This window comes from Taudactylus pleione, unplaced genomic scaffold (assembly GCF_031769625.1).
Source record: "Taudactylus pleione unplaced genomic scaffold, aTauple2 ptg000317l, whole genome shotgun sequence".
NCBI classification, from domain to species: Eukaryota; Metazoa; Chordata; class Amphibia; order Anura; family Myobatrachidae; genus Taudactylus; species Taudactylus pleione.
The window spans coordinates 3,523,872-3,542,987 of NW_028284718.1; the positions used below are offsets into that span (position 1 = coordinate 3,523,872).

Sequence of the window (19,116 nt, forward strand, 5' to 3'; positions counted from 1 at the left end):
CTTTAAAATAATACAATTTTCACATAAAAACAGTTAAGAAATCAAATAAAATGTGCTTACTTGATGATTCTATGACTCTCACTTTGGGTGCGAGAGGTCCCGGGTTCAAATCCTGGACGAGCCCAACTTTTCAGATTCTTTGACATGATTCCATTATCTTATTGAAGTCAATTTCCTGAGTGAATTTCAACTGAATGTTGTTTTTTCAAAACTCTCAAAATAGATTGGATTTACTTATTTGCACAATTGAATTTTGTTTATTGTCAAACTGCTAAAATTATTTGTAAGTACTTATCTGCACATAGCATGTGACATGTCTTGGGTTTTATCCATCAGAAAAACTCTGCTGGTCATCATAAAACTTTGCACAGCAATTTCCAAGCAAGTATACTTAGAAAAATATTGACTATTAGGAAACATTTTATTTATGCTAATATTTCCTCCTTGTATACATTAGTGACTGCTTTAAAAGAATACCATTTTCACATAAAAACAGTTAAAAAATCAAATAAACCACACTTATTTCGGTTGGCTCGTTGGTCTAGGGGTATGATTCTCGCTTTGGGTGTGAGAGGTCCCGGGTTCAAATCCCGGACGAGCCCTCTATTTCTTTTGTACAGTACATCTCATGGTTTATATATATCTGATTTTCTCAATTGGCTAAGTCAATAGCATCAACTGAGTTTTGTTTTTGCCATACTCCCAATAGAATTTGTACATACTTATGAATCTTGCCTTCATCATTTTTCAATTGCCTTTCTTCTATTTATGCATGATTTACACATAGCTTTTGACAAGTCTTGGGTTTTATCGATCAGACAAGTCCAAACTGTGTAGCCATTTTTAAATCTTGTCACTGCACTTTCCAAATAAGCACACAAAGAAAACTATCAATAGAATCTTACGGAAACATTTTAGTTGTTCTAAAAATAAGAGCATACTTATTCAAATTTCAACTGTATTGTGGTATATTAGGAAAACTGCAGGTTCCCTACTGTCTAGATAGCTTTGAATGTTTTAAAAGAATAGTCTTATTTTGAAATGCAAAAAGTTCAAAAATGAAAGTGCAAGGTTTTCTTTTGCCTTTCTTCTGTGTCTGGAAGCATGATTTGTACATTGCATATGACAAGTCTTTAGCTTCGTCCATGAGAGAAGTCCAAACTCTGTAGGCACTCACAAATCTTGTCCCTGCACTTTTCCTATATGCATACTTAGAAAACTATCTACTGGACCATAAGGAAATATTTTATTTATTCTACAAATTCATTTTTACATAAATGTATATGGTGTTTTTAAAAACAAAAAGCTATTTTCTTTAAATCAATTGAAAAATCAATAGAAAAATGGTCAGGTAGGTGGCTTGTTGGTCTAGGGTTATGATTCTCGCTTAGGGTTGCGAGAGGTCCCAGGTTCAAATCGTGGACAACCCCAAATTTTCAGATTCTTTGACATGGTTCCATTATCTTATTGAAGTCAATTTCCTGAGAGAATTTCAACTGAATTTTGTTTTTTCAAAACTCTCAAAATAGATTGGATTTACTTATTTGCAGAATTGAATTTTGTTTTATGTCAAACTGCTAATATTATTTGTAAGTACTTATCTGCACATAGCATGTGACATGTCTTGGGTTTTATCCATCAGAAAAACTCTGCTGGGCATCATAAAACTTTGCACAGCAATTTCCAAGCAGGTATACTTAGAAAAATATTGACTATTAGGAAATATTTTATTTATGATAATATTTCCTATTTTTATACATTAGTGACTGCTTTAAAATAATACAATTTTCACATAAAAACAGTTAAGAAATCAAACAAAATGTGCTTACTTGATGATTCTATGACTCTCACTTTGGGTGCGAGAGGTCCCGGGTTCAAATCCTGGATGAGCCCAACTTTTCAGATTCTTTGACATGGTTCCATTATCTTATTGAAGTCAATTTCCTGAGTGAATTTCAACTGAATGTTGTTTTTTCAAAACTCTCAAAATAAATTGGATTTACTTATTTGCACAATTGAATTTTGTTTTTTGTCAAACTGCTAAAATTATTTGTAAGAACTTATCTGCACATAGCATGTGACATGTCTTGGGATTTATCCATCAGAAAAACTCTGCTGGTCATCATAAAACTTTGCACAGCAATTTCCAAGCAAGTATACTTAGAAAAATATTGACTATTAGGAAACATTTTATTTATCCTAATATTTCCTCCTTGTATACATTAGTGACTGCTTTAAAAGAATACCATTTTCACATAAAAACAGTTAAGAAATCAAATAAAACTGATTTATTTCATTTGGCTCGTTGGTCTAGGGGTATGATTCTCACTTTGGGTGCGAGAGGTCCCGGGTTCAAATCCCGGACGAGCCCTCTATTTCTTTTGTACAGTACATCTCATGGTTTATATATATCTGATTTTCTCAATTGGCTAAGTCAATAGCATCAACTGAGTTTTGTTTTTGCCATACTCCCAATAGAATTTGTACATACTTATGAATCTTGCCTTCATCATTTTTCAATTGCCTTTCTTCTATTTATGCATGATTTACACATAGCTTTTGACAAGTCTTGGGTTTTATCGATCAGACAAGTCCAAACTCTGTAGCCATTTTTAAATCTTGTCACTGCACTTGCACTTTCCAAATAAGCACACAAAGAAAACTATCAATAGAATCTTACGGAAACATTTTAGTTGTTCTAAAAATAAGAGCATACTTATTCAAATTTCAACTGTATTGTGGTATATTAGGAAAACTGCAGGTTCCCTACTGTCTAGATAGCTTTGAATGTTTTAAAAGAATAGTCTCATTTTGAAACACAAAAAGTTCAAAAATGAAAGTGCAAGGTTTTCTTTTGCCTTTCTTCTGTGTCTGGAAGCATGATTTGTACATTGCATATGACAAGTCTTTAGCTTCGTCCATGAGAGAAGTCCAAACTCTGTAGGCACTCACAAATCTTGTCCCTGCACTTTTCCTATATGCATACTTAGAAAACTATCTACTGGACCATAAGGAAATATTTTATTTATTCTACAAATTCATTTTTACATAAATGTATATGGTGTTTTTAAAAACAAAAAGCTATTTTCTTTAAATCAATTGAAAAATCAATAGAAAAATGGTCAGGTAGGTGGCTTGTTGGTCTAGGGTTATGATTCTCGCTTAGGGTTGCGAGAGGTCCCAAGTTCAAATCGTGGACGAGCCCAAATTTTCAGATTCTTTGACATGGTTCCATTATCTTATGGAAGTCAATTTCCTGAGTGAATTTCAACTGAATTTTGTTTTTTCAAAACTCTCAAAATAGATTGGATTTACTTATTTGCAGAATTGAATTTTGTTTTATGTCAAACTGCTAATATTATTTGTAAGTACTTATCTGCACATAGCATGTGACATGTCTTGGGTTTTATCCATCAGAAAAACTCTGCTGGGCATCATAAAACTTTGCACAGCAATTTCCAAGCAGGTATACTTAGAAAAATATTGACAATTAGGAAATATTTTATTTATGATAATATTTCCTCCTTTTATACTTTAGTGACTGCTTTAAAATAATACAATTTTCACATAAAAACAGTTAAGAAATCAAATAAAATGTGCTTTCTTGATGATTCTATGACTCTCACTTTGGGTGCGAGAGGTCCCGGGTTCAAATCCTGGACGAGCCCAACTTTTCAGATTCTTTGACATGGTTCCATTATCTTATTGAAGTCAATTTCCTGAGTGAATTTCAACTGAATGTTGTTTTTTCAAAACTCTCAAAATAGATTGGATTTACTTATTTGCACAATTGAATTTTGTTTTTTGTCAAACTGCTAAAATTATTTGTAAGTACTTATCTGCACATAGCATGTGACATGTCTTGGGTTTTATCCATCAGAAAAACTCTGCTGGTCATCATAAAACTTTGCACAGCAATTTCCAAGCAAGTATACTTAGAAAAATATTGACTATTAGAAACATTTTATTTATGCTAATATTTCCTCCTTGTATACATTAGTGACTGCTTTAAAAGAATACCATTTTCACATAAAAACAGTTAAGAAATCAAATAAAACTGATTTATTTCATTTGGCTCGTTGGTCTAGGGGTATGATTCTCACTTTGGGTGCGAGAGGTCCCGGGTTCAAATCCCGGACGAGCCCTCTATTTCTTTTGTACAGTACATCTCATGGTTTATATATATCTGATTTTCTCAATTGGCTAAGTCAATAGCATCAACTGAGTTTTGTTTTTGCCATACTCCCAATAGAATTTGTACATACTTATGAATCTTGCCTTCATCATTTTTCAATTGCCTTTCTTCTATTTATGCATGATTTACACATAGCTTTTGACAAGTCTTGGGTTTTATCGATCAGACAAGTCCAAACTGTGTAGCCATTTTTAAATCTTGTCACTGCACTTTCCAAATAAGCACACAAAGAAAACTATCAATAGAATCTTACGGAAACATTTTAGTTGTTCTAAAAATAAGAGCATACTTATTCAAATTTCAACTGTATTGTGGTATATTAGGAAAACTGCAGGTTCCCTACTGTCTAGATAGCTTTGAATGTTTTAAAAGAATAGTCTCATTTTGAAATGCAAAAAGTTCAAAAATGAAAGTGCAAGGTTTTCTTTTGCCTTTCTTCTGTGTCTGGAAGCATGATTTGTACATTGCATATGACAAGTCTTTAGCTTCGTCCATGAGAGAAGTCCAAACTCTGTAGGCACTCACAAATCTTGTCCCTGCACTTTTCCTATATGCATACTTAGAAAACTATCTACTGGACCATAAGGAAATATTTTATTTATTCTACAAATTCATTTTTACATAAATGTATATGGTGTTTTTAAAAACAAAAAGCTATTTTCTTTAAATCAATTGAAAAATCAATAGAAAAATGGTCAGGTAGGTGGCTTGTTGGTCTAGGGTTATGATTCTCGCTTAGGGTTGCGAGAGGTCCCAGGTTCAAATCGTGGACAACCCCAAATTTTCAGATTCTTTGACATGGTTCCATTATCTTATTGAAGTCAATTTCCTGAGAGAATTTCAACTGAATTTTGTTTTTTCAAAACTCTCAAAATAGATTGGATTTACTTATTTGCAGAATTGAATTTTGTGTTATGTCAAACTGCTAATATTATTTGTAAGTACTTATCTGCACATAGCATGTGACATGTCTTGGGTTTTATCCATCAGAAAAACTCTGCTGGGCATCATAAAACTTTGCACAGCAATTTCCAAGCAGGTATACTTAGAAAAATATTGACTATTAGGAAATATTTTATTTATGATAATATTTCCTATTTTTATACATTAGTGACTGCTTTAAAATAATACAATTTTCACATAAAAACAGTTAAGAAATCAAACAAAATGTGCTTACTTGATGATTCTATGACTCTCACTTTGGGTGCGAGAGGTCCCAGGTTCAAATCCTGGATGAGCCCAACTTTTCAGATTCTTTGACATGGTTCCATTATCTAATTGAAGTCAATTTCCTGAGTGAATTTCAACTGAATGTTGTTTTTTCAAAACTCTCAAAATAAATTGGATTTACTTATTTGCACAATTGAATTTTGTTTTTTGTCAAACTGCTAAAATTATTTGTAAGAACTTATCTGCACATAGCATGTGACATGTCTTGGGATTTATCCATCAGAAAAACTCTGCTGGTCATCATAAAACTTTGCACAGCAATTTCCAAGCAAGTATACTTAGAAAAATATTGACTATTAGGAAACATTTTATTTATGCTATATTTCCTCCTTGTATACATTAGTGACTGCTTTAAAAGAATACCATTTTCACATAAAAACAGTAAAGAAATCAAATAAACAACAATTATTTCAGTTGGCTTGTTGGTCTAGGGGTATGATTCTCGCTTTGGGTGCGAGAGGTCCCGGGTTCAAATCCCGGATGAGCCCTCTATTTCTTTTGTACAGTACATCTCATGGTTTATATATATCTGATTTTCTCAATTGGCTAAGTCAATAGCATCAACTGAGTTTTGTTTTTGCCATACTCCCAATAGAATTTGTACATACTTATGAATCTTGCCTTCATCATTTTTCAATTGCCTTTCTTCTATTTATGCATGATTTACACATAGCTTTTGACAAGTCTTGGGTTTTATCGATCAGACAAGTCCAAACTCTGTAGCCATTTTTAAATCTTGTCACTGCACTTTCCAAATAAGCACACAAAGAAAACTATCAATAGAATCTTACGGAAACATTTTAGTTGTTCTAAAAATAAGAGCATACTTATTCAAATTTCAACTGTATTGTGGTATATTAGGAAAACTGCAGGTTCCCTACTGTCTAGATAGCTTTGAATGTTTTAAAAGAATAGTCTTATTTTGAAATGCAAAAAGTTCAAAAATGAAAGTGCAAGGTTTTCTTTTGCCTTTCTTCTGTGTCTGGAAGCATGATTTGTACATTGCATATGACAAGTCTTTAGCTTCGTCCATGAGAGAAGTCCAAACTCTGTAGGCACTCACAAATCTTGTCCCTGCACTTTTCCTATATGCATACTTAGAAAACTATCTACTGGACCATAAGGAAATATTTTATTTATTCTACAAATTCATTTTTACATAAATGTATATGGTGTTTTTAAAAACAAAAAGCTATTTTCTTTAAATCAATTGAAAAATCAATAGAAAAATGGTCAGGTAGGTGGCTTGTTGGTCTAGGGTTATGATTCTCGCTTAGGGTTGCGAGAGGTCCCAGGTTCAAATCGTGGACAACCCCAAATTTTCAGATTCTTTGACATGGTTCCATTATCTTATTGAAGTCAATTTCCTGAGAGAATTTCAACTGAATTTTGTTTTTTCAAAACTCTCAAAATAGATTGGATTTACTTATTTGCAGAATTGAATTTTGTTTTATGTCAAACTGCTAATATTATTTGTAAGTACTTATCTGCACATAGCATGTGACATGTCTTGGGTTTTATCCATCAGAAAAACTCTGCTGGGCATCATAAAACTTTGCACAGCAATTTCCAAGCAGGTATACTTAGAAAAATATTGACTATTAGGAAATATTTTATTTATGATAATATTTCCTATTTTTATACATTAGTGACTGCTTTAAAATAATACAATTTTCACATAAAAACAGTTAAGAAATCAAACAAAATGTGCTTACTTGATGATTCTATGACTCTCACTTTGGGTGCGAGAGGTCCCGGGTTCAAATCCTGGATGAGCCCAACTTTTCAGATTCTTTGACATGGTTCCATTATCTTATTGAAGTCAATTTCCTGAGTGAATTTCAACTGAATGTTGTTTTTTCAAAACTCTCAAAATAAATTGGATTTACTTATTTGCACAATTGAATTTTGTTTTTTGTCAAACTGCTAAAATTATTTGTAAGAACTTATCTGCACATAGCATGTGACATGTCTTGGGATTTATCCATCAGAAAAACTCTGCTGGTCATCATAAAACTTTGCACAGCAATTTCCAAGCAAGTATACTTAGAAAAATATTGACTATTAGGAAACATTTTATTTATCCTAATATTTCCTCCTTGTATACATTAGTGACTGCTTTAAAAGAATACCATTTTCACATAAAAACAGTTAAGAAATCAAATAAAACTGATTTATTTCATTTGGCTCGTTGGTCTAGGGGTATGATTCTCACTTTGGGTGCGAGAGGTCCCGGGTTCAAATCCCGGACGAGCCCTCTATTTCTTTTGTACAGTACATCTCATGGTTTATATATATCTGATTTTCTCAATTGGCTAAGTCAATAGCATCAACTGAGTTTTGTTTTTGCCATACTCCCAATAGAATTTGTACATACTTATGAATCTTGCCTTCATCATTTTTCAATTGCCTTTCTTCTATTTATGCATGATTTACACATAGCTTTTGACAAGTCTTGGGTTTTATCGATCAGACAAGTCCAAACTCTGTAGCCATTTTTAAATCTTGTCACTGCACTTGCACTTTCCAAATAAGCACACAAAGAAAACTATCAATAGAATCTTACGGAAACATTTTAGTTGTTCTAAAAATAAGAGCATACTTATTCAAATTTCAACTGTATTGTGGTATATTAGGAAAACTGCAGGTTCCCTACTGTCTAGATAGCTTTGAATGTTTTAAAAGAATAGTCTCATTTTGAAACACAAAAAGTTCAAAAATGAAAGTGCAAGGTTTTCTTTTGCCTTTCTTCTGTGTCTGGAAGCATGATTTGTACATTGCATATGACAAGTCTTTAGCTTCGTCCATGAGAGAAGTCCAAACTCTGTAGGCACTCACAAATCTTGTCCCTGCACTTTTCCTATATGCATACTTAGAAAACTATCTACTGGACCATAAGGAAATATTTTATTTATTCTACAAATTCATTTTTACATAAATGTATATGGTGTTTTTAAAAACAAAAAGCTATTTTCTTTAAATCAATTGAAAAATCAATAGAAAAATGGTCAGGTAGGTGGCTTGTTGGTCTAGGGTTATGATTCTCGCTTAGGGTTGCGAGAGGTCCCAAGTTCAAATCGTGGACGAGCCCAAATTTTCAGATTCTTTGACATGGTTCCATTATCTTATGGAAGTCAATTTCCTGAGTGAATTTCAACTGAATTTTGTTTTTTCAAAACTCTCAAAATAGATTGGATTTACTTATTTGCAGAATTGAATTTTGTTTTATGTCAAACTGCTAATATTATTTGTAAGTACTTATCTGCACATAGCATGTGACATGTCTTGGGTTTTATCCATCAGAAAAACTCTGCTGGGCATCATAAAACTTTGCACAGCAATTTCCAAGCAGGTATACTTAGAAAAATATTGACAATTAGGAAATATTTTATTTATGATAATATTTCCTCCTTTTATACTTTAGTGACTGCTTTAAAATAATACAATTTTCACATAAAAACAGTTAAGAAATCAAATAAAATGTGCTTTCTTGATGATTCTATGACTCTCACTTTGGGTGCGAGAGGTCCCGGGTTCAAATCCTGGACGAGCCCAACTTTTCAGATTCTTTGACATGGTTCCATTATCTTATTGAAGTCAATTTCCTGAGTGAATTTCAACTGAATGTTGTTTTTTCAAAACTCTCAAAATAGATTGGATTTACTTATTTGCACAATTGAATTTTGTTTTTTGTCAAACTGCTAAAATTATTTGTAAGTACTTATCTGCACATAGCATGTGACATGTCTTGGGTTTTATCCATCAGAAAAACTCTGCTGGTCATCATAAAACTTTGCACAGCAATTTCCAAGCAAGTATACTTAGAAAAATATTGACTATTAGAAACATTTTATTTATGCTAATATTTCCTCCTTGTATACATTAGTGACTGCTTTAAAAGAATACCATTTTCACATAAAAACAGTTAAGAAATCAAATAAAACTGATTTATTTCATTTGGCTCGTTGGTCTAGGGGTATGATTCTCACTTTGGGTGCGAGAGGTCCCGGGTTCAAATCCCGGACGAGCCCTCTATTTCTTTTGTACAGTACATCTCATGGTTTATATATATCTGATTTTCTCAATTGGCTAAGTCAATAGCATCAACTGAGTTTTGTTTTTGCCATACTCCCAATAGAATTTGTACATACTTATGAATCTTGCCTTCATCATTTTTCAATTGCCTTTCTTCTATTTATGCATGATTTACACATAGCTTTTGACAAGTCTTGGGTTTTATCGATCAGACAAGTCCAAACTGTGTAGCCATTTTTAAATCTTGTCACTGCACTTTCCAAATAAGCACACAAAGAAAACTATCAATAGAATCTTACGGAAACATTTTAGTTGTTCTAAAAATAAGAGCATACTTATTCAAATTTCAACTGTATTGTGGTATATTAGGAAAACTGCAGGTTCCCTACTGTCTAGATAGCTTTGAATGTTTTAAAAGAATAGTCTCATTTTGAAATGCAAAAAGTTCAAAAATGAAAGTGCAAGGTTTTCTTTTGCCTTTCTTCTGTGTCTGGAAGCATGATTTGTACATTGCATATGACAAGTCTTTAGCTTCGTCCATGAGAGAAGTCCAAACTCTGTAGGCACTCACAAATCTTGTCCCTGCACTTTTCCTATATGCATACTTAGAAAACTATCTACTGGACCATAAGGAAATATTTTATTTATTCTACAAATTCATTTTTACATAAATGTATATGGTGTTTTTAAAAACAAAAAGCTATTTTCTTTAAATCAATTGAAAAATCAATAGAAAAATGGTCAGGTAGGTGGCTTGTTGGTCTAGGGTTATGATTCTCGCTTAGGGTTGCGAGAGGTCCCAGGTTCAAATCGTGGACAACCCCAAATTTTCAGATTCTTTGACATGGTTCCATTATCTTATTGAAGTCAATTTCCTGAGAGAATTTCAACTGAATTTTGTTTTTTCAAAACTCTCAAAATAGATTGGATTTACTTATTTGCAGAATTGAATTTTGTGTTATGTCAAACTGCTAATATTATTTGTAAGTACTTATCTGCACATAGCATGTGACATGTCTTGGGTTTTATCCATCAGAAAAACTCTGCTGGGCATCATAAAACTTTGCACAGCAATTTCCAAGCAGGTATACTTAGAAAAATATTGACTATTAGGAAATATTTTATTTATGATAATATTTCCTATTTTTATACATTAGTGACTGCTTTAAAATAATACAATTTTCACATAAAAACAGTTAAGAAATCAAACAAAATGTGCTTACTTGATGATTCTATGACTCTCACTTTGGGTGCGAGAGGTCCCAGGTTCAAATCCTGGATGAGCCCAACTTTTCAGATTCTTTGACATGGTTCCATTATCTAATTGAAGTCAATTTCCTGAGTGAATTTCAACTGAATGTTGTTTTTTCAAAACTCTCAAAATAAATTGGATTTACTTATTTGCACAATTGAATTTTGTTTTTTGTCAAACTGCTAAAATTATTTGTAAGAACTTATCTGCACATAGCATGTGACATGTCTTGGGATTTATCCATCAGAAAAACTCTGCTGGTCATCATAAAACTTTGCACAGCAATTTCCAAGCAAGTATACTTAGAAAAATATTGACTATTAGGAAACATTTTATTTATGCTATATTTCCTCCTTGTATACATTAGTGACTGCTTTAAAAGAATACCATTTTCACATAAAAACAGTAAAGAAATCAAATAAACAACAATTATTTCAGTTGGCTTGTTGGTCTAGGGGTATGATTCTCGCTTTGGGTGCGAGAGGTCCCGGGTTCAAATCCCGGATGAGCCCTCTATTTCTTTTGTACAGTACATCTCATGGTTTATATATATCTGATTTTCTCAATTGGCTAAGTCAATAGCATCAACTGAGTTTTGTTTTTGCCATACTCCCAATAGAATTTGTACATACTTATGAATCTTGCCTTCATCATTTTTCAATTGCCTTTCTTCTATTTATGCATGATTTACACATAGCTTTTGACAAGTCTTGGGTTTTATCGATCAGACAAGTCCAAACTCTGTAGCCATTTTTAAATCTTGTCACTGCACTTGCACTTTCCAAATAAGCACACAAAGAAAACTATCAATAGAATCTTACGGAAACATTTTAGTTGGTCTAAAAATAAGAGCATACTTATTCAAATTTCAACTGTATTGTGGTATATTAGGAAAACTGCAGGTTCCCTACTGTCTAGATAGCTTTGAATGTTTTAAAAGAATAGTCTCATTTTGAAACACAAAAAGTTCAAAAATGAAAGTGCAAGGTTTTCTTTTGCCTTTCTTCTGTGTCTGGAAGCATGATTTGTACATTGCATATGACAAGTCTTTAGCTTCGTCCATGAGAGAAGTCCAAACTCTGTACGCACTCACAAATCTTGTCCCTGCACTTTTCCTATATGCATACTTAGAAAACTATCTACTCGACCATAAGGAAATATTTTATTTATTCTACAAATTCATTTTTACATAAATGTATATGGTGTTTTTAAAAACAAAAAGCTATTTTCTTTAAATCAATTGAAAAATCAATAGAAAAATGGTCAGGTAGGTGGCTTGTTGGTCTAGGGTTATGATTCTCGCTTAGGGTTGCGAGAGGTCCCAAGTTCAAATCGTGGACGAGCCCAAATTTTCAGATTCTTTGACATGGTTCCATTATCTTATTGAAGTCAATTTCCTGAGTGAATTTCAACTGAATTTTGTTTTTTCAAAACTCTCAAAATAGATTGGATTTACTTATTTGCAGAATTGAATTTTGTTTTATGTCAAACTGCTAATATTATTTGTAAGTACTTATCTGCACATAGCATGTGACATGTCTTGGGTTTTATCCATCAGAAAAACTCTGCTGGGCATCATAAAACTTTGCACAGCAATTTCCAAGCAGGTATACTTAGAAAAATATTGACAATTAGGAAATATTTTATTTATGATAATATTTCCTCCTTTTATACTTTAGTGACTGCTTTAAAATAATACAATTTTCACATAAAAACAGTTAAGAAATCAAATAAAATGTGCTTTCTTGATGATTCTATGACTCTCACTTTGGGTGCGAGAGGTCCCGGGTTCAAATCCTGGACGAGCCCAACTTTTCAGATTCTTTGACATGGTTCCATTATCTTATTGAAGTCAATTTCCTGAGTGAATTTCAACTGAATGTTGTTTTTTCAAAACTCTCAAAATAGATTGGATTTACTTATTTGCACAATTGAATTTTGTTTTTTGTCAAACTGCTAAAATTATTTGTAAGTACTTATCTGCACATAGCATGTGACATGTCTTGGGTTTTATCCATCAGAAAAACTCTGCTGGTCATCATAAAACTTTGCACAGCAATTTCCAAGCAAGTATACTTAGAAAAATATTGACTATTAGGAAACATTTTATTTATGCTAATATTTCCTCCTTGTATACATTAGTGACTGCTTTAAAAGAATACCATTTTCACATAAAAACAGTTAAAAAATCAAATAAACCACACTTATTTCAGTTGGCTCGTTGGTCTAGGGGTATGATTCTCGCTTTGGGTGCGAGAGGTCCCGGGTTCAAATCCCGGACGAGCCCTCTATTTCTTTTGTACAGTACATCTCATGGTTTATATATATCTGATTTTCTCAATTGGCTAAGTCAATAGCATCAACTGAGTTTTGTTTTTGCCATACTCCCAATAGAATTTGTACATACTTATGAATCTTGCCTTCATCATTTTTCAATTGCCTTTCTTCTATTTATGCATGATTTACACATAGCTTTTGACAAGTCTTGGGTTTTATTGATCAGACAAGTCCAAACTGTGTAGCCATTTTTAAATCTTGTCACTGCACTTTCCAAATAAGCACACAAAGAAAACTATCAATAGAATCTTACGGAAACATTTTAGTTGTTCTAAAAATAAGAGCATACTTATTCAAATTTCAACTGTATTGTGGTATATTAGGAAAACTGCAGGTTCCCTACTGTCTAGATAGCTTTGAATGTTTTAAAAGAATAGTCTCATTTTGAAATGCAAAAAGTTCAAAAATGAAAGTGCAAGGTTTTCTTTTGCCTTTCTTCTGTGTCTGGAAGCATGATTTGTACATTGCATATGACAAGTCTTTAGCTTCGTCCATGAGAGAAGTCCAAACTCTGTAGGCACTCACAAATCTTGTCCCTGCACTTTTCCTATATGCATACTTAGAAAACTATCTACTGGACCATAAGGAAATATTTTATTTATTCTACAAATTCATTTTTACATAAATGTATATGGTGTTTTTAAAAACAAAAAGCTATTTTCTTTAAATCAATTGAAAAATCAATAGAAAAATGGTCAGGTAGGTGGCTTGTTGGTCTAGGGTTATGATTCTCGCTTAGGGTTGCGAGAGGTCCCAGGTTCAAATCGTGGACAACCCCAAATTTTCAGATTCTTTGACATGGTTCCATTATCTTATTGAAGTCAATTTCCTGAGAGAATTTCAACTGAATTTTGTTTTTTCAAAACTCTCAAAATAGATTGGATTTACTTATTTGCAGAATTGAATTTTGTGTTATGTCAAACTGCTAATATTATTTGTAAGTACTTATCTGCACATAGCATGTGACATGTCTTGGGTTTTATCCATCAGAAAAACTCTGCTGGGCATCATAAAACTTTGCACAGCAATTTCCAAGCAGGTATACTTAGAAAAATATTGACTATTAGGAAATATTTTATTTATGATAATATTTCCTATTTTTATACATTAGTGACTGCTTTAAAATAATACAATTTTCACATAAAAACAGTTAAGAAATCAAACAAAATGTGCTTACTTGATGATTCTATGACTCTCACTTTGGGTGCGAGAGGTCCCAGGTTCAAATCCTGGATGAGCCCAACTTTTCAGATTCTTTGACATGGTTCCATTATCTAATTGAAGTCAATTTCCTGGGTGAATTTCAACTGAATGTTGTTTTTTCAAAACTCTCAAAATAAATTGGATTTACTTATTTGCACAATTGAATTTTGTTTTTTGTCAAACTGCTAAAATTATTTGTAAGAACTTATCTGCACATAGCATGTGACATGTCTTGGGATTTATCCATCAGAAAAACTCTGCTGGTCATCATAAAACTTTGCACAGCAATTTCCAAGCAAGTATATTTAGAAAAATATTGACTATTAGGAAACATTTTATTTATGCTATATTTCCTCCTTGTATACATTAGTGACTGCTTTAAAAGAATACCATTTTCACATAAAAACAGTAAAGAAATCAAATAAACCACACTTATTTCAGTTGGCTCGTTGGTCTAGGGGTATGATTCTCGCTTTGGGTGCGAGAGGTCCCGGGTTCAAATCCCGGACGAGCCCTCTATTTCTTTTGTACAGTACATCTCATGGTTTATATATATCTGATTTTCTCAATTGGCTAAGTCAATAGCATCAACTGAGTTTTGTTTTTGCCATACTCCCAATAGAATTTGTACATACTTATGAATCTTGCCTTCATCATTTTTCAATTGCCTTTCTTCTATTTATGCATGATTTACACATAGCTTTTGACAAGTCTTGGGTTTTATCGATCAGACAAGTCCAAACTCTGTAGCCATTTTTAAATCTTGTCACTGCACTTTCCAAATAAGCACACAAAGAAAACTATCAATAGAATCTTACGGAAACATTTTAGTTGTTCTAAAAATAAGAGCATACTTATTCAAATTTCAACTGTATTGTGGTATATTAGGAAAACTGCAGGTTCCCTACTGTCTAGATAGCTTTGAATGTTTTAAAAGAATAGTCTCATTTTGAAACACAAAAAGTTCAAAAATGAAAGTGCAAGGTTTTCTTTTGCCTTTCTTCTGTGTCTGGAAGCATGATTTGTACATTGCATATGACAAGTCTTTAGCTTCGTCCATGAGAGAAGTCCAAACTCTGTAGGCACTCACAAATCTTGTCCCTGCACTTTTCCTATATGCATACTTAGAAAACTATCTACTGGACCATAAGGAAATATTTTATTTATTCTACAAATTCATTTTTACATAAATGTATATGGTGTTTTTAAAAACAAAAAGCTATTTTCTTTAAATCAATTGAAAAATCAATAGAAAAATGGTCAGGTAGGTGGCTTGTTGGTCTAGGGTTATGATTCTCGCTTAGGGTTGCGAGAGGTCCCAGGTTCAAATCGTGGACAACCCCAAATTTTCAGATTCTTTGACATGGTTCCATTATCTTATTGAAGTCAATTTCCTGAGAGAATTTCAACTGAATTTTGTTTTTTCAAAACTCTCAAAATAGATTGGATTTACTTATTTGCAGAATTGAATTTTGTGTTATGTCAAACTGCTAATATTATTTGTAAGTACTTATCTGCACATAGCATGTGACATGTCTTGGGTTTTATCCATCAGAAAAACTCTGCTGGGCATCATAAAACTTTGCACAGCAATTTCCAAGCAGGTATACTTAGAAAAATATTGACTATTAGGAAATATTTTATTTATGATAATATTTCCTATTTTTATACATTAGTGACTGCTTTAAAATAATACAATTTTCACATAAAAACAGTTAAGAAATCAAACAAAATGTGCTTACTTGATGATTCTATGACTCTCACTTTGGGTGCGAGAGGTCCCAGGTTCAAATCCTGGATGAGCCCAACTTTTCAGATTCTTTGACATGGTTCCATTATCTTATTGAAGTCAATTTCCTGAGTGAATTTCAACTGAATGTTGTTTTTTCAAAACTCTCAAAATAAATTGGATTTACTTATTTGCACAATTGAATTTTGTTTTTTGTCAAACTGCTAAAATTATTTGTAAGAACTTATCTGCACATAGCATGTGACATGTCTTGGGATTTATCCATCAGAAAAACTCTGCTGGTCATCATAAAACTTTGCACAGCAATTTCCAAGCAAGTATACTTAGAAAAATATTGACTATTAGGAAACATTTTATTTATGCTATATTTCCTCCTTGTATACATTAGTGACTGCTTTAAAAGAATACCATTTTCACATAAAAACAGTAAAGAAATCAAATAAACCACACTTATTTCAGTTGGCTCGTTGGTCTAGGGGTATGATTCTCACTTTGGGTGCGAGAGGTCCCGGGTTCAAATCCCGGACGAGCCCTCTATTTCTTTTGTACAGTACATCTCATGGTTTATATATATCTGATTTTCTCAATTGGCTAAGTCAATAGCATCAACTGAGTTTTGTTTTTGCCATACTCCCAATAGAATTTGTACATACTTATGAATCTTGCCTTCATCATTTTTCAATTGCCTTTCTTCTATTTATGCATGATTTACACATAGCTTTTGACAAGTCTTGGGTTTTATCGATCAGACAAGTCCAAACTCTGTAGCCATTTTTAAATCTTGTCACTGCACTTGCACTTTCCAAATAAGCACACAAAGAAAACTATCAATAGAATCTTACGGAAACATTTTAGTTGTTCTAAAAATAAGAGCATACTTATTCAAATTTCAACTGTATTGTGGTATATTAGGAAAACTGCAGGTTCCCTACTGTCTAGATAGCTTTGAATGTTTTAAAAGAATAGTCTCATTTTGAAACACAAAAAGTTCAAAAATGAAAGTGCAAGGTTTTCTTTTGCCTTTCTTCTGTGTCTGGAAGCATGATTTGTACATTGCATATGACAAGTCTTTAGCTTCGTCCATGAGAGAAGTCCAAACTCTGTAGGCACTCACAAATCTTGTCCCTGCACTTTTCCTATATGCATACTTAGAAAACTATCTACTGGACCATAAGGAAATATTTTATTTATTCTACAAATTCATTTTTACATAAATGTATATGGTGTTTTTAAAAACAAAAAGCTATTTTCTTTAAATCAATTGAAAAATCAATAGAAAAATGGTCAGGTAGGTGGCTTGTTGGTCTAGGGTTATGATTCTCGCTAAGGGTTGCGAGAGGTCCGAAGTTCAAATCGTGGACGAGCCCAAATTTTCAGATTCTTTGACATGGTTCCATTATCTTATTGAAGTCAATTTCCTGAGTGAATTTCAACTGAATTTTGTTTTTTCAAAACTCTCAAAATAGATTGGATTTACTTATTTGCAGAATTGAATTTTGTTTTATGTCAAACTGCTAATATTATTTGTAAGTACTTATCTGCACATAGCATGTGACATGTCTTGGGTTTTATCCATCAGAAAAACTCTGCTGGGCATCATAAAACTTTGCACAGCAATTTCCAAGCAGGTATACTTAGAAAAATATTGACTATTAGGAAATATTTTATTTATGATAATATTTCCTCCTTTTATACATTAGTGACTGCTTTAAAATAATACAATTTTCACATAAAAACAGTTAAGAAATCAAATAAAATGTGCTTACTTGATGTTTCTATGACTCTCACTTTGGGTGCGAGAGGTCCCGGGTTCAAATCCTGGACGAGCCCAACTTTTCAGATTCTTTGACATGGTTCCATTATCTTATTGAAGTCAATTTCCTGAGTGAATTTCAACTGAATGTTGTTTTTTCAAAACTCTCAAAATAAATTGGATTTACTTATTTGCACAATTGAATTTTGTTTTTTGTCAAACTGCTAAAATTATTTGTAAGAACTTATCTGCACATAGCATGTGACATGTCTTGGGTTTTATCCATCAGAAAAACTCTGCTGGTCATCATAAAACTTTGCACAGCAATTTCCAAGCAAGTATACTTAGAAAAATATTGACTATTAGGAAACATTTTATTTATGCTAATATTTCCTCCTTGTATACATTAGTGACTGCTTTAAAAGAATACCATTTTCACATAAAAACAGTTAAAAAATCAAATAAACCAGACTTATTTCAGTTGGCTCGTTGGTCTAGGGGTATGATTCTCGCTTTGGGTGCGAGAGGTCCTGGGTTCAAATCCCGGACGAGCCCTCTATTTCTTTTGTACAGTACATCTCATGGTTTATATATATCTGATTTTCTCAATTGGCTAAGTCAATAGCATCAACTGAGTTTTGTTTTTGCCATACTCCCAATAGAATTTGTACATACTTATGAATCTTGCCTTCATCATTTTTCAATTGCCTTTCTTCTATTTATGCATGATTTACACATAGCTTTTGACAAGTCTTGGGTTTTATCGATCAGACAAGTCCAAACTCTGTAGCCATTTTTAAATCTTGTCACTGCACTTTCCAAATAAGCACACAAAGAAAACTATCAATAGAATCTTACGGAAACATTTTAGTTGTTCTAAAAATAAGAGCATACTTATTCAAATTTCAACTGTATTGTGGTATATTAGGAAAACTGCAGGTTCCCTACTGTCTAGATAGCTTTGAATGTTTTAAAAGAATAGTCTCATTTTGAAATGCAAAAAGTTCAAAAATGAAAGTGCAAGGTTTTCTTTTGCCTTTTTTCTGTGTCTGGAAGCATGATTTGTACATTGCATATGACAAGTCTTTAGCTTCGTCCATGAGAGAAGTCCAAACTCTGTAGGCACTCACAAATCTTGTCCCTGCACTTTTCCTATATGCATACTTAGAAAACTATCTACTGGACCATAAGGAAATATTTTATTTATTCTACAAATTCATTTTTACATAAATGTATATGGTGTTTTTAAAAACAAAAAGCTATTTTCTTTAAATCAATTGAAAAATCAATAGAAAAATGGTCAGGTAGGTGGCTTGTTGGTCTAGGGTTATGATTCTCGCTTAGGGTTGCGAGAGGTCCCA

The 19,116-nt window shown here is 32.6% G+C and overlaps 11 non-coding genes across 11 annotated transcripts; all 11 read left to right on the forward strand.

Moving 5' to 3' along the window:
* The first annotated feature begins 530 nt into the window (after window positions 1–530).
* TRNAP-UGG (transfer RNA proline (anticodon UGG)) lies at window positions 531–602 on the forward strand. The gene has a single exon. It is a non-coding gene; the product is annotated as a tRNA-Pro (tRNA).
* Window positions 603–2,299: 1,697 nt separating this feature from the next.
* TRNAP-UGG (transfer RNA proline (anticodon UGG)) lies at window positions 2,300–2,371 on the forward strand. The gene has a single exon. It is a non-coding gene; the product is annotated as a tRNA-Pro (tRNA).
* Window positions 2,372–4,073: 1,702 nt separating this feature from the next.
* On the forward strand, window positions 4,074–4,145 carry TRNAP-UGG (transfer RNA proline (anticodon UGG)). The gene has a single exon. It is a non-coding gene; the product is annotated as a tRNA-Pro (tRNA).
* A 1,696-nt stretch (window positions 4,146–5,841) lies between these two features.
* Window positions 5,842–5,913, forward strand: TRNAP-UGG (transfer RNA proline (anticodon UGG)). Its single transcript has one exon. It is a non-coding gene; the product is annotated as a tRNA-Pro (tRNA).
* Window positions 5,914–7,610: 1,697 nt separating this feature from the next.
* TRNAP-UGG (transfer RNA proline (anticodon UGG)) lies at window positions 7,611–7,682 on the forward strand. The gene has a single exon. It is a non-coding gene; the product is annotated as a tRNA-Pro (tRNA).
* Window positions 7,683–9,384: 1,702 nt separating this feature from the next.
* TRNAP-UGG (transfer RNA proline (anticodon UGG)) lies at window positions 9,385–9,456 on the forward strand. Its single transcript has one exon. It is a non-coding gene; the product is annotated as a tRNA-Pro (tRNA).
* Window positions 9,457–11,152: 1,696 nt separating this feature from the next.
* On the forward strand, window positions 11,153–11,224 carry TRNAP-UGG (transfer RNA proline (anticodon UGG)). Its single transcript has one exon. It is a non-coding gene; the product is annotated as a tRNA-Pro (tRNA).
* Window positions 11,225–12,927: 1,703 nt separating this feature from the next.
* TRNAP-UGG (transfer RNA proline (anticodon UGG)) lies at window positions 12,928–12,999 on the forward strand. The gene has a single exon. It is a non-coding gene; the product is annotated as a tRNA-Pro (tRNA).
* Window positions 13,000–14,695: 1,696 nt separating this feature from the next.
* TRNAP-UGG (transfer RNA proline (anticodon UGG)) lies at window positions 14,696–14,767 on the forward strand. The gene has a single exon. It is a non-coding gene; the product is annotated as a tRNA-Pro (tRNA).
* Window positions 14,768–16,463: 1,696 nt separating this feature from the next.
* Window positions 16,464–16,535, forward strand: TRNAP-UGG (transfer RNA proline (anticodon UGG)). The gene has a single exon. It is a non-coding gene; the product is annotated as a tRNA-Pro (tRNA).
* Window positions 16,536–18,238: 1,703 nt separating this feature from the next.
* TRNAP-UGG (transfer RNA proline (anticodon UGG)) lies at window positions 18,239–18,310 on the forward strand. Its single transcript has one exon. It is a non-coding gene; the product is annotated as a tRNA-Pro (tRNA).
* Window positions 18,311–19,116: the final 806 nt, after the last annotated feature.